The sequence below is a fragment of the Rhinolophus sinicus genome, chromosome 15 (assembly GCF_057876585.1).
Source record: "Rhinolophus sinicus isolate RSI-liver-muscle chromosome 15, RSI-T2T, whole genome shotgun sequence".
Classification (NCBI taxonomy): domain Eukaryota; kingdom Metazoa; phylum Chordata; class Mammalia; order Chiroptera; family Rhinolophidae; genus Rhinolophus; species Rhinolophus sinicus.
In genome coordinates, this window is record NC_142515.1 from 40,245,335 (window position 1) to 40,256,609 (window position 11,275).

Sequence of the window (11,275 nt, forward strand, 5' to 3'; positions counted from 1 at the left end):
CTTGTTCCCAACACCATCTTTATGCCCAGACTTTTATAAAAATTTTAGGCCTAATGTTCCATTATTCATTCCCCTCTAATAAAAATATACATGCCTTTTCCACTTACCTTTGCAATGTTCTCTCTGTGAGCACAGTGTACTTCCTGTCCCATTGACATGAGCAGAGGCTTTAAAGGTGTTTTCATGGTTTGGGCTATCTCTTGCACTCCTGTGCTCCACCATTCATTGGTAGCTGCAGGTTCAAAGAGAATGTGGAGACATGTGAAGTGGACCTAAGCCCACCTTGCACCCTGGAGTCTGGAACCCCAGTCCAGAGCTGGGAAATAGGAAGTCCAGCTGAATACAACTGATTCCAGACAAGCACAGCCAAACTAAAGCCTGGAGCACAACCTCCGGCCAACCCACAAGCTCACTCACATTGACTCAGAAATATTGTACTAAAGGTTCTAAACAGAGCAATTAGGCAAGAACAAGCAATGAAAGCCATCTGGGTTGGAAAGGAAAAAATAAAAACGTGTCCATTCACAAATGAAATGGTCTTTTATATTGAAAACCCTAAAGTATCAACTAATACATTATTAGAACTAATAAATTCAGTAAGTTTGCAAAATTCTAGCTCAATATGTAAAAGTTGGTTATATTTCTATACACTAGCAATGAACAATCCAAAACTAAAACTATTAACTTCATTTATAACAGCATCAAAAAGAATAAATACTTACGAATAAATTTAACAAAAGAAGTACAAGACTTGTACACTAAAAAATATAAAACATTATTGAAAGAACTTAAAGAAGATCTAAATAAATGGAAAAACATTCAATTGATAGGAAGACAATATTGCTAAGACGGCAGAACTCCCCAAATTGATTTACACATTCAATGCAATGCCTAGAAAAATCCCAGCTGTCTCTTCACAGAAAGCATCCAAGTGATCATAAAATTAATAAGGAAAGTAAAGGATCCAGAATTTCAAAGTAGTCCTAAAAAGAAGAACAAATTTGGAGTACTCACACTCCCTGGTTTCAAAACTGACTACAAAACTACAGTAATCAAAACAATGTGGTACTGGCATAAACATAGACCTATAGCTCAACAGAATAGAACTGAGTCTACAAATAGACAGTTACATTTGCGGTCAGTTGGTTTTCAACAAGGATGCCAGGACAATTCAATATGGAAAGAGTTGTCTTTTCTGCGAACAGTGCTGGGACAACTGGCTATCCATATGTAAAATAATGAGGTTGGACCCCCCCTATTTCACACTATATAGAAAAAATAACTCAAAATCGAGCATAGACCTAAATGAAAGGGCTAAATTTATAACACTCCTTGAGGAAAGCATCTTCATGAATTTGAATTAAGCACAGGTTTCTTAGACATGACCACAAAAGCACGTGACATAAAGAAAAAAATAGAAAAATTGGAATTCATTAAAATTAAAAAACGTTAATGTTTCAAAGGACACCATCAAGAAAATGAAAGCTATTCCACAGGAAAGTATTTGCAAATCATCTATGTGACAGTGGAGTGTATCTGGAATATATAAAGAACTCATACTACTCAGCAACAACAAAAATTACCCGATTCAAAAATGAGCAAAGGATTTAAACAGACATTTCTCCAAAGAAGATAGAACAAAGGAGTCAGAGACCCATGCAAGGGTGAGATTAGGAGAGGTGTCAGTGTCGGAGTCCGACCTCGGTGTTTTCCTGACCCCACATCGCGGGCTGTGGGACAAGAGAGCAAGTGAGTGAGGTACTGCAGAAAGTCGCACGTGCACAGTACCAAGCTGGACCACCAGTCCCAGGAGGCACAGCCTCCAGAAGGATGCCACAAAAGAACAGTTCACTCCTTCTGCAGTGCCTCAAAGCTGCAACCACTTTCTCCTGGGTGCTGGGGTCAGACAGTGGTAAGTCAATACATGAATGAATGTACTTGGAAGTAAGTACACAGGTAGGGCTGATACTCAAAAGTCCAAACACATCCCTCAAGGCACAGATGTGGAGAGAGACCCGGCTGGACTCAGGCCCCTCACTCTGCCCACACCCGGATTCCTGAGGTGCAGGTGAGAGTTTGAGGGGCTCTGGAAGCCTCTGAGCTCCGTGAAAGGGATGTGCCTGACTCTGCACTCCTGAAAAGCTCTTTCGTTTTCTTTTCTTTCTTTTTTTTTTTAAATTCACATGTCACAAAACTCACCATTCTTACCCTTTTAAAGTGTACAATTCAGTGTCTTTAAATATATTTACAATCACTTTTATTTGTTAAAATAAATTTTAAGAATAAAGAGGATTTATTGAATTCTTACCATGTTGTAGTAGTGCAGCACTAACAATAAATTCAAGGTTCTTACCGTGGCCTGCAAATGAGTTGCTTTGACCTTCAGGAAGGATTGAACATATTCATTCTTTAAATAAGTGTCTGTGTTGATCAGCAATTGGTCTATGTGCAACGGGGAGCATATCAGTCATCCCAGAGAAAGGGTGACAGTGCCTTTATATGAAGGATAGTTGCATCTCATTGTAAAAGTCACTGAGTGGAAGTTCACACACACATATAGAAGGATGAGCAGCTGAATGGTGAACAGTGCAGACTTTTGAACTCAGTTTCTCATCAGCCAATTTGTAGGATCTGAAAGGGCAGAGAGTATTTGAATCTTGCTGAGTGTAGGCAATCAGCAAAACCAGGCTGTAGGAAACTGAAAGAAGAGAGGGAACAAGCTAGGGGGGACATCTGGTGGCTGGGGGAGCGTGCCTTCCAAGCAGAGGAAACAAGTGCAAAGGCCCTGAAACAGGATGCTGAAAAGTGTCCTGATGAGAAAGAGCTAGGAGCTGATGGGACAGACAGGGAGCAAGACGGTAGAGTGAGGGCAGAGAGCTGAGAGAGGCTGAGAACACTTGTTTGCCACTGAAAGAATTTTGGATTTTCTTTTGAATGAGATAGGAAGTCACTGGAGGGTTTGAACAAGGGTTTCACTGCGGTGGGGAGAAAGTAGATGGGCATATAGATGAAACAAGAATGGCCATGCATTGATATTAGTTGAAGCTGGGTGATGAATAGATGCAAGGTTTCATTGTGTGATTCTCCCTTCTTTTGTATTTGTTTAAAACTTTCCATAATAAAAATTAAACAAACAAAAAAGAACCCTTCAGCTGCGTGTTAAAAGTAGATGCAAGAGGGGCAAACGTAGAAGTCAAGAGGACCAGTTAGAAGTTATTTATCTAGGGGAGAATTGATGGTGGCTTGGGATGGTTACAGTGAAGTGGGTTCCTTCTGGATATATTATTTAGGGAAAGTAGAAAGGACTGGTTGGTGAATGGATTTGGACGCGGAGTGGGAGAGAAATAAGAGTCAAGGATGACCGAGCAGCTGGAAAAAAGGACTTGTTATCAACTGAAATCGAAAAGAATGAGGGATGCAGGGGAAGATCAAAAGTTCAGTTTGGTCCTGTAAAGTTTTAGATGCATATTAAAGTAAGTGCAGATGTCAAGCAAACAGTTGGATGTAAGACTCTGAGGTTCAGAGGTCAGGGCTAGAGATATGAATTTGAAGCGAGCAGCGAACAGATAACGTTTAAAGCCATGAGACTGGATGAGATCACCAACTGTACTTCTTTAATATTCTTTGATTCTTTTGAAAAGCAGACCTTCCTCCTACAAATCACACACACACACACACACACACACACACACACACACACACACACACACACAAAGTTGGTTCTGTGAATGTAGAAACAATACACGTAGACTACCTGAAAAATGACTGTACCCAGCGCTCTGAGTGCACCCATATTAATCACTTTTATGAGGGCTTCCAAGTGTCATTTAATAAATTGTATGGTCCTCGGCCACACTGAATGTAGTCCATTTGTTCTGGCAGCATGAAAAGAAATAATTTTACATCTTGAAGGGTGTAACGGGAGATAAATTAAGTCATTCTCTTTTTCAATGTCAGTAATCTCAGTGGTTTTATTGAATATAAATTGTTTAGTTTGTTAATATGCTAGTCACCCTTCTAATAATCTGCCAATAAAATAGCCCAAAATTATTTAAGCCAAAAACCACGTGTGAGGACGAAAGGGGTAAGATTGTGTTTTCTCAGTCCTTTGTAAGACTGAGCTTTGTGCTCCAAGGGATCTTCTAGATTTCCCCCCACAGTATTTATAGTATTTTCCAAACTGGTTGACGATTTATAATTGCTGAAGGTGATTTTTGGGCTCCCCTTTTATAAACTCTGAGTCAATATGTCTAGGGTGGAACACCGGAATTTGTATTTTGACTAGTATCCATGTTTAGGAAATACTGCTAAGTGAACAGTTTTAAGAAGCATTTGATTTCTTCTTTCTCTACAGGTGTGCTTCCCATGCCCCATTTTTCCGCCTTATTAGGAGGTTTTTTGTTGTTGTTTTTTGTTTGTTTGTTTGTTTACATCTGTCTCCCTTTTGCAGTTGGCAACAGGGAACCAGAATCTGAGATGAGTTGGGGTGGGCTATGGAAGTCTTGGGTTCCAGTAGTGGAGATTCTTCTGCCCTGACCCCAAACTCACTCTCAGTCTGGCACTTTACATAAGGCTAGGTTTGTCTTTGAATCTAAGCCTTTAAAGTTAGTAGGCCTCTAGTATGGTTTGGGTTTACACACTATCTTAAGAGAAAAAGGAAGAGCCTTCCTGTGAAGTTGAGAATCCTGCCACTATGGCACTCTGGGAACCAGACAGGATCATTTTGATATTTCGGGAAGAGGAATTAGAGGGTAGACAAAATAGATCAATTTTGAGACTTTTACTTCTTTAAGGGGCTGGGCCAGGTAATTTTCTCCCATCCAAGGTAATGAACTCCCTGAATTCTGTCTATGGACTTTTTGGGAATGGACCTCATGTTGGGAATCTCTGCTCTAAATATACTCTGTTACAGTGAAGACAGAGTGAAAAATTCCAAAATATAGATCAGAGCATATCACTCTCCTGCTAAAACTCCTCGATGGCTTCCTCTTACACTTAAAAGGCCAGACTCCTTTGACACCCTCCTCCCTAAAGCCCTCTATGATGTGTTCTAGGCTCACCTCTCCAACCTCATCTCATAACTCTCTCCCCCCACTTCCACCATGCTGCAGAGCCATACTGGCCCTCTTTCTGTATTTATCTTAAAGCCTTTTTTTCGACTCTTCTCTGTGCTTGTAATATCTTCCCTCAATCCTCACTGGGCTGATTTTACCTCCGCAGTTTAGTCTCATACATAATTTTGCCATCTTATTTTCTGCATAACATTTATTACTAGCTAGTATTTTCTGTTTATTCATTTGTTTACTGGTTTATTATGGGTCTTCTGTCACTACAATGTAACCAACCTCTGGGAACAAGGATCTTATCATATTCATTTAAAAATGAAACAGATATGTTTAGAATAATGTTTGGCCCAAGGTGTCCACTTAGTAAATATTTCCTGAATCTATAAATGAATAAGCAAGAAAGAAATTGGTAGGGCCGATAAGGACCAAATCGATAATGGTGTTTACCTCAGTGATGGGCTTGGTGGAGATTGAAGGGGAAGAGGAAAAGGCTTGCATGTTTCACTTTATACTTTCACATCTTTCCCATCACAAAAGGTAAAAAATGATTATGGCTGACTTTGTTTCCTTTTTCTTTTATTTTTTGTATTTTCCAAATTTTCTAAAATAAACATGTTTTCCTTAGAAATCAGAAAAGTAAAATAAAATGTAAATAGTGATTATAGTTACTTATCAAGATTTGCATTTTTGGAGAATCTGGCCTCTGCATTCTTGCACAAACACCATTGCTTTTGTTTTCTACAAAGGACCTAGTCATCTATTTTGGTGTAAAGCCATATTAGGATATTTTCTGAATAGGTATCTGTCTGGGTTTGCTTGGACATCACTAAGGAAAAGCATAAGATTTAGATGGTCTCCATGGTAACTAACTCTGAGCCAACACTGATCCTTGAGGATAACAACAGTGGATATTCCAGCACTGGAAAAATTTTTGGATTTCTCCCAGGTTGAGGAGCACCTTGTGTGTTTAGTTATCTGAGCAGCAGTCTCGGGGCCCTTCTTTAGCCAAAGACTGCTTTGCAAATGTGATCTGAGTCCAGACTGGGAAAGAGCCTTCAGTGTTGAAGCCATTTGTAAGACTCTGCCCCCACTACACAAGTCTCCTCCTGTCAGAACCTTACTCACACCTCACTCCTGAGATAAGAAGTTAACTCTTAAGTAAAGTGAAATTTGATCCTTTTTACCCCCTCATTAGCCCTGTTTTATTCTGCTTTAGAAATACAATCTTTGCCTGTCTGTTCTACTCCTGAGATACTCGTGGTAAAGACTAATGCAGACAGAGAAACATTAATAAATGTGATGGTTAATTTTATGTGTCAACTTGACTGGGCCACAGGGTGCCCAGATACTTGGGTTAAACATTATTCCTGATTTCCTGTCAGGGTGTTTTTGGATGAATTTAACATTTGAATTGGTAGACTGAATAAAGCAGATCATTCTGTCTAATGTGAGTGGACTTCATCCAATCAGTTGAAGGCCTGAAGAAAAAGGCTGAGGAAGAGGGAACTCCCGCAACGGGCTGCTTTGCAAGCTGGAACATCATTACTTTTCCTGCCTTTGGCTCTTCCTGGGTTTTAAACCTGCTGCCATTTAGACTAGAATTACATACACACCTTTGGCCCTCCTGGACCTTCCTAGGCTTCCGGACTCACACTGGAACTACACCATCAGCTTTCTAGTGTCTCCAGCTATATATAAAAAGATAGACGTCTACTGGTTTTGTTTCTCTGGAGAACCCTGATTAATACAATAAATAAGATCCTGTTATGTGTTAGGCCCTGGACCAGGAGTTGGGTTCCCAGCTCTCTAGTTTAGAAGAGATGATAGACTAACTTCCATGTGATAAGTGCTCGAGTTGAGTTAGATAGCTGCAAAATGCCATGGGAGCGCCTAATTTCATGAGGGAGTCAAGAGGACTTCACTTAAGAGTTGACATGATCAGGGCTCTGAAAAATGACGCCAGATTGAGAAGATTGAAGAAACTGAACTACGGATCCATCCAATAACATGGATGCATCTCACAGTCATAATTGTGAATGGAATAAAAAACAGATACAAAAGAGGCTATATGAATAAAGGTGCCATGGACATCCTTAAAAATAAGCCCTGGATGCTGAACGTGGGAGGAAAGTATTTAATATCTCATTATTCAGTGTGCTGTCAACAATGATTACCTAGTGTATATGACACCTCAAGAGGATCATTTGTTAACATCCCCCCTCATATAGTACAAAATTATTTTCAATAATAATATCATAATCAGAAAAAAATTATTTTCTTGATTCGTTCTTTATGGTAAAACACCAGTTAATTTAAAAAGAACACATTTCAATTTTTGCAGATATTAAAATTTAGCAAAGTATCTCATATACAAACTAAAAGTCATACTTAACAAAACCATTACACGTCACAGTTCACACTGTTTATTGTTTTAAATTTTGAACACAAAGAAAAGCTCCAAATGGTCACATAGAATTACAGAATTGAAGTAACTTGAGTCCTGTTTGTCTTTGTGATCACGATTCTATTGTTTAATTTTGAATTCACTGTATAAATGTAGGCACATGAAGTTCCACAGAGGTGGAGACAAGAATTATTCATGAAGCAAACTTGAATGATTCTGAATTGTAAAGAACTTACTCTCTGAAATGAATGCATGTGACTGAGTCTGTGTATCATGGGCTAATTGTAGAAGTGAAGCTTTTTAAATTAACTTCAACATAGAATAAAATGCTTATTACAGAGAAAGAAATAAAAAGGTGCTAATTTAGTACTTGCACGTATTACTAAAATTCAACAATAATAGCAGTTGTTTAGAAAAGCATTGCTCAAAGTTTTTAGTCTTAGGACTTCACTGCACTCTTAAAAAATTATTGAACTCTTTGCTTTTATGTTTTTACCTATTGATTTTTTACCTATTAGAAATTAAAACTGAGGAAAAAATTTAAATATTTATTTTTAAATTAAATTTCCACCTTGAAAATACTTAAGGGACCCTTCTACACTTATAATTTTCCAAAACAAAACAAAATTTAGGGAGAGTGAGGTCATTTTACATTTATGCAGCTAGAGTCTCATCTATGCTTCTACATTCAATCTGTTGCAATATTTGCTCTAGTTAAAGTATATGAGAAGAATCTGGCCTCATGTAGTTGGAGAAAAGAGGGTATTTTAATAGCCTCTTTAAATAATTATATTCTTTTTTGATACTACATCAAAACTTGACAAGAAGTATTTTCTCACAGGTTGATTAAAATGTGTTCTAAAACTACATAAATAAACTTAAAATACGTTGGCCTTACATTCTCAGTGACTCTTTTTACTCATGGGTGACGTTGTAGCATCTTGCATTGTTGATTTAGAAAATATTACTTCCCTGAGTCAGTGCAACTTTTCTAAGTTATGACACATTTTGTTTTATAATAACAAAAACATCACAGGTGTTAATATCATCACTGATCTCATTATAAGAATCGGTATGTTCACAGAAGCTTTCAAGCTCACAGTAGCTTCCAACATCCAATTTTGGTTTGAAAGCTCAAATTTAAGGTAGCAAATATTTAAGTTGTTTCCTTTGAAATGCCAGGCTCACTTTGTTCATTTTTGAGAAAACGCCTGCTAAATAACCAGAGCTGAATAACTATAGTCTGTCTGTTGTTTTTTTCAAGTTAAAATGGTGTTCCATTAAAAAAAACAGCTAAATAAATTGGCAATTCCATCATCACTAATGTGCTTTTCCTTGAGACAGCCAAAGTGTTCTATTTTTCCATTTGATTACACACAAAAAAATGGGTGCTCAAGGGTGAAGATTTAATAAACTGTTTACTATTTTATTAGGAAAATTCTTAAGTAAAGCTAGGTTTCTGTTATTGGTGTAAACTGTGAGTGTGTGGCGGTGAAGAATATAACGTCTTAGTACAATTTGTGCCACTGCCTTGACCCATACTGAGAAGTAAGTGGTTTCACTCATCACTGTTTCAGGGCCATCAGCACACATAGTCAACACAGTGAGAAATTAAATAATGTTTTCTATTATTCTGAAAATATTTTTACCCCATAGACTCTGAAAGGATCTCAAGTTACTCCAAGTCTGTGGATCATACTTTAAGTTCAGAACTTAAACCAACAGAAGATGTTTCTTCTAGATGAATATTTTATTATGATGTTGTTTAGAATTTCCAGCACATGGTAATAAAGTGCAGACTTACTTTTAGTCAGTTTTATTATTGCTTTTACTTTCTCCACAGACTATATTGTCTTTTATTATACTTCAGGGCAGATTTTCCCACTGCCCTGCCCTTGCTATACTACTGGATTATATATATACACACACACACACACACTCACGAGTGTGTGTGTGTGTGTGTGTATACACATATATATTTATATGTATATAAAATATCTGTATTATATATGTATATATATATACACATACATATGTATTTATAATATGTATATATACATACACATATATATGAATATACTATATATGTATATACGTATACACGAATATATATGTATATGTATATTTTAGAATTGAGTTCTTTGTATACTGATTTTATACTAGAATTGAGTTAATAGATGTATTTATTACAAATATTTCTTCCAGTCAGCGGTTTGTCTTTTCCTTCTCTTACGGTGTTTTTTGATGGACAGAAATTCATTTTTTCAGTAAACCTCATTTTAGAATAGTCTTAGCGATACAGAAAAGTTACAAAGGTAGTAAAAAGAGTTTTTGTATATCTCTCACTCAGTTTCCCCTAACGTTAACATCTTACCATGGTATTTTACCGTGGTACATTTGTCACAAGTAAGAAACCAACAGTGATACATTATAATTAACTAAACTCTAGACTTTACTTGAATTTCACTAATTTCCCACTAATGTCATTTTTCTGTTTCTGAATTCAGTTCAGGATACCACGTTGCATTTAGTAGTCCTGTCTCCGAGTACCCTGTGTTCTGTGACAATTTTTTAGTCTTCCCATGCTTTGGATGACTTTGACAGTGTTGAGGAGTACTAGTCAGATATTTGGAAGAATGTCCCTCCATTTGGGATTGTCTGATGTTTTTCTCATGGTTAGATTGTAGTTATGGGTTTGGTGGGGAAAGCCACAAAGATGAAGTTCCCTTCTCATCCCATTAAATCAGGGGTACATGATATCAATGTGACTTATTACTGGTGATGTAACTTTGATCGCTGGGCAAGGTAGAGTTTGCCAGGGTAAAACTGCTCAACATGATGTTGTATTTATCCTCTTTAGTATGGTCATTTCTTACTTTATATATTTTAGAGCTATACTACTGTTAGATGCATACAATACTGAGATTATTATATTTTACTAATTAATTGAAGTTTTTATCATCACACAGCAACTGCTTCTAACAATCTTTTAAAATTTTAGATCTATATGTTTGGTATTAATGTAGGTATACTGGTTTTCATTAAGGTTAGTTTTTTCCCCTTTGTATATCTTTCCAATCTTTTCTTTTTTCAGATTTTTTAAAAATTATGATTGAGGTATAATTGCTATATAATATTATATTAATTTCAGGTGTACAATATAACAACTTAATGTTTGAATATGTTATGAAATGATCACCACAATAAGTCTAGTTAACATTTGTCAACCTGTAGTATTACAAATTTTTTTCTTATGATGAGAACTTTTAAGATTTTCTCTTAGCAACTTTCAAATATGCAATACGTTATGCAGTCAAGTATTATTAACTATAGTCACCATGCTGTACATTACATCCCCATGACTTATTTTTTTTATAACTGGAAGTTTGTACCTTTTGACCCCCTTTACCCATTTTGCCCACCCCTCACCTCTGGCAATCACCAGTCTGTTCTTTGTATCTATAAGTTTGTTTTTGTTTTTATTTTTTAATTTAGATTCTGCATGTAAGTCAAATCATATAGTATTTATCTTTCTCTGATGTATTTCACTTAGCATAATGCCATCAAATTCCATCCATGTTGTGGCAAATGGCAAGATTTCATTATTTTATATGGCTGAATAATACTTAATTGAATATATGTGTATATATATATCACATTTTTAAAAATCCATTCATCCATCCATGGACAACTAAGTTGTTTCCATATCTTGGCTATTGTAAATAATGCTGCAACGAACATGGATGTTAAAATATCTTTTCGAGTTAGTGTTTTTGTTTTCTTGTGATAAATACCCAGAAGTGAA